At 35.6% G+C, this 4,826-nt stretch overlaps 1 long non-coding RNA gene across 1 annotated transcript; it reads left to right on the forward strand.

Annotated features, from left to right (window-relative positions):
• Positions 1-863: 863 nt before the first annotated feature.
• LOC104610294 (uncharacterized) lies at positions 864-4,509 on the forward strand. Its single transcript, XR_016076495.1, has 3 exons — positions 864-1,018; positions 2,435-2,732; positions 4,065-4,509. It is a non-coding gene; the product is annotated as an uncharacterized LOC104610294 (long non-coding RNA).
• The last annotated feature ends 317 nt before the right edge of the window (positions 4,510-4,826 follow it).

Below are 4,826 nucleotides of genomic sequence, written 5' to 3' on the forward strand. Positions count from 1 at the left end.
AGCCAGTTAGGAGTGTCTGGATTGCACAGAATCACTTCCAATCTCTTTTCTAAAGTTGATTTTATTTTCTAAGTTTTATCTTTATATCAATCACTCAACAGGAAAGCTGCAACTTCAAAATCCCTATATTTTTGTTTATAAAGTTTGCATTGTTTTTTTTGTAGAAAACAACCTCAATAATAATTGCATGGGTATTTTGAACATTTTCGTGCATTTTGTTAGAGGATTCTAAGAGAGGGGGTCTACATGCAACAGTGTGAAGGTTCAGCAGAGATGATTGCAGTTACCAAACTTTAGGGAAGGTTTCAGAAATTTACCTATACTTTAACAGGTTGGTCAAAGTCGTATTTCAAAGGAATTGGACAAATCCCTTAATGCAGATTGCATCGAATTTGAATACATAATACATCCAAACCAGATATCCAATCAACTCAATATCTGCGAAGGGAAAAACTATATGCTGATGGAAAGACATTTAGATACCGGTTGATTGTTTATCATTTTTTCGGTATCATAGACAAACCCATCTTTTAGATATATAAAACATACATTTAAATTGATATACATTTACATATCTGTATATCCTATTCAATTAAAATTAAAATATCAATAATTTGTATAAAATTAGCATAAATGTAAATGTTAAAATAAAAATAAAAAATATAATATAAATAAAATAAACTTCAATTATAAAGAATTTTAATACTAAAAACTAGTATACATTATAAGGCACATGCAGAAATTCAGTCAAAAAAAAAAAAATGTATGCGGACAAATTCGGCCAAAGAATACATCAAGCGACGAAAAAATGAACCATTTTTGGACGGCCAACTGAAACAGAATCTAATCAACCAATTGCGTCGGAGTTAAGCTGTCGTATCAGCCTTCATTCCGATTGATTCTCAGAGTAGTACGAATGTAGACGGATTTATCAAGAGTTTGTAGGAAGAGTCCAAGAAGGCGTAATATCTCACTCTCCTTCTCCGTCTCGATCGCAGGAGGCTTTCAGTAGAATTCGGTTAGCACTCTCTTTCTGTTTCTGCTGCTTCCCTTCATCAAAGCTTACGTGATTATATTGATTTGTTTGTTCTCTTTCTATTTGATTTTCTTTCACGATTGTTCACTTGCTGTTATTTGTTTCTTGTGCTGGATGCATGGCTAGAAGGAGAAAGCTTGATGAATATGTATTCTGGTTCATTTGGTTATTTTGTTAATTTTGGCACTCCTGATCTACTACAAGCCTACAAAACAAACACACCAGTGATCCATTTGGTTTTACACTCCTTTGTTTGAATGAAATTTCTTTTGTTACAAGGTATAGGAGTTGTGATTGGTCACACTTATTCCTCAGAAAAAAATTGAAGCTCTTTGCTGAAAAAAAAAATATGAATGAATAAGAAATAAGAAATATTTTTATATGCTAAAAATATTATATATTGTGTTGTTCTTGTAGAATAAATAATATTTCATATTAATTTGTTATGTCATGTTTAAGAATATCTTTTATTTAGGGGTGTTAATTGGACTGGATTTGGTCCAATCCGGTCCAGTCCAATGTGAGTCCATTATAAATGGATCTGGTCCTATCCAGTCCAATGAATATTTTGGACCGGTCCAAAGACTGTTCAATCTGTTCAAATTCCTGTTAATTTAGATTGGTTTCAACTCAAACCTGGTCCATTGACACCTATGTTCTAATCTTCTATCAATGGAACATATATTGGCTCAATCCGATATAAATTCATTATGGACGGACCGGGTCCAATCCAATATGTCATATTGGTCTGTCCAGTCCGTCCAATCCATTCAAAAAGATTTTGATTTGGACGGAGTCCAACCCAAAACCGGTCCATTGACACCCCTATTTTTATTCATATAAAATTTTACATGTATTATATTTTTAATTCGTATCATTTGATATATAGTATAATAATTATATCATATTATTACATAATATGTTTTATATTAAAATTCCCACAAATTATTTCTTGTGCAACCCCGGATAGAAATGGAATAAAAGATTTTACCAAACATCTTACTTTCTCTCCCACTCCATTATTACTTCTTAGAAATTATCTAGGAAACGATAAAAAAAAAAGGGTTACAATATTTCTAATCACTTACCAAGTTACACACTTGTGGGAGTATTAATGAATTGAATGGTCTGGATGGACGAACATATTGAATTAGACCAGTCCGGACTTAATAGTCCAAAGTATTTTTGGATTGAAGTGGATCTGGTTCAATCTGTAATGGATTTATATATTGGATTGGGTTGAATTGGACTAATATCCGGTCCATTGACAGAAGATAAGAGTAGACGGGGTGTCAATGGACCAGATTCGGGTTAGACCTAAAAGTACCAATATTCACAACTTGCTTAGATCAAAGTTAAATTTATTTATCATGGATTGCCTAACACTTCATTTTGCAGTCAGTTCATATATATAGCATCAGAAAAATGGATGGTGGAAATAAGGAGAAGAATAATGTCGAGATTCAAGACAAAGGGCTTTTTTCACACTACAGTTATGGTGTTAGTGGTGAACACTATTCATCGTCACCATGGGCATGCCCCCCAGTAGGCTACCCTCCACAAGGCTATCCATCCCAAGGATATCCTTCGGCCCATTGTTATCCTCCTCAAGGCTACCCACCAGCAGGATATTCTGCTTCACAAGGTCCATTCTTTCCAACTGGTTATCCTTCTTCAGCTTTCCCATATTATACAGGTATGGTTGCAAACGGTTCTGTACTTTGAAATTTGTTGTGAAAGGAGAGTTCTATCATGGTTTATATTTTGCAGATAAGGGTGTCATACTGTCATTGTCAACTGATTGGGTTTGGGTCAGAGTCAGACCCTATCTGAACCAAAATCAATTTGAATGGAATGGACACATGGATTAATTAAACATATTGAATTGGACCAGTCCAAACTTAATGATTCAAAGTATTTATTGGATTGGATTGGAACTGATCCATCTGTAATGGATTTGTATTGGGCCGGGTCAAGTTGAGCCAATATCTGGTCCATTGACAGAAGATAATTAGAGTATGCGTGTCAATGAACTAGCTTTGGATTGGACTCAATATAAATTAAAACCAGTTTGAACGGTCCCAGACATTGAATTGAACCTGGTCCATCTATAATGGACTCATATTGGACCGACCGGGGCAGCTTTGACCAATATTTGGTCCATTGACAGCCCTATTTGCAAACATTGCATGACGTCCCTTAGTTATGATTTCTTTGGAAGTGATGATGATATTTGTGGATATAGCTTGGAATGTTATTCCATTTGAAAACATCATTTTCATCATCATCTAAGCCTTGTCCCAATTATATCACTAGCTACATGATCGTTTAGTTTTATTCTTGTTTTTAGAAGTCGCAACAAGAAAAATAATTCACAATGGAGAACACCCCTGAAATGAACCACAAACCAAAAACACCCCAAGTCTATTGAGAAAGGACTGGCTTATACTTTGGAGTAGTTGGATCATATCCAATCAACTCCATGTGCTGATTCTATTAGATGCACACAATTAGCCTCTAGAAGCAACAATCTGACTCCTATGACAGGACGAACTAAACTCAAGACAAATGAAAAGCTTGCTTGTGCCCGTTTTATTGATGATTCATGTTTAATTTAAACAGTCCAGAGTTTTGACTCACACAATTGATCAAAAGCAAGGTTTTTAAAGTTGACCCGGACAACAAACAAGTCAGTGGTCTGATTCCCGGGTAGAACAGTTCGATCATTCGAACCAAACGGTCAAATCATTCTGATAAAAAAATAAAAAATTTAAAATATAAAAAATAAAAAACGGTAAAAGCCACTGAACAGTTTGAATGGTTGAATTGTTTAAGTCAGCGATTTACTGATCAAATCAACGGTTTTTGGCAAAAATCTGATTTTGAAGAAAAACTGATCAATTCCCGATTTTTCCGGTCTAGTTTTGAAAACTATGATTAAAAGACTCTTTCCTCAACTTCATGCCCTTTTTGGTTTTGTTGTTCCTAAAACATGAGAAATTGAGACCCGGCCTCATTTTATATATAGGGAGTGGACATGGCATGGGCATGGGGGCAATGCTAGCCGGAGGTGCTGCTGCAGCTTATGGAGCTCATCACTTGGCACATGGTGCTCATCATCTAGTGCATGGCCACCAGTATGAGAGCGGCCTCTACAAGCACCATGGCAAGTTTCATAAGCATGGGAAATATGGCAAGCCATGGAACAACGGAGTGTATGGAAAGTACAAGTTCATGAAGCGGTGGAAGTAATACTTCTTTAGCACAGATGCAACTTCACTTATATTTGGTTACTACCAGCTACCACCTACTATACAGATTACAATAATGAGTAGTTCTCAAGTTTAATCTCTTCTATCAATTATTAAGAAACACTATAGTTATGAGTTTAAGATATAAACTACTCTAGCATTCCTATGGGATAAATTAATATAATGGAGTACTTTAATGGGAATGCTTATGTTTTTCTGTGATTTGTGTGGAATGAGCTTGTTTTGCCACTTGGGGTACACATTGTGTGAGGTTAATTGCCCTTGGAGCCAGGCTTCTTTAATAAATTAATGCCTGTTTGCGAGGGCTGATGTGCAGTGGCTTCTGGCTTTCCAAGGTGCATTATTTGGCATCACAAAGATAGTCTATAGGTTATGTTCGATGAAAATTTTGAAGAGCCCAAATCTGCCGTCAATTAGTTATTTGAAGGGCTAACTGTCTGCTTCAGGCTCTTTTAAAAGCTTATCTGGAGTGTTTTTTTAAGCAGCTGAACCAGTTTAGCTGAATCTTAAGCTCAGCC

This window comes from Nelumbo nucifera, chromosome 1 (assembly GCF_055504915.1).
Source record: "Nelumbo nucifera cultivar China Antique chromosome 1, China Antique-T2T, whole genome shotgun sequence".
Lineage (NCBI taxonomy): Eukaryota > Viridiplantae > Streptophyta > Magnoliopsida > Proteales > Nelumbonaceae > Nelumbo > Nelumbo nucifera.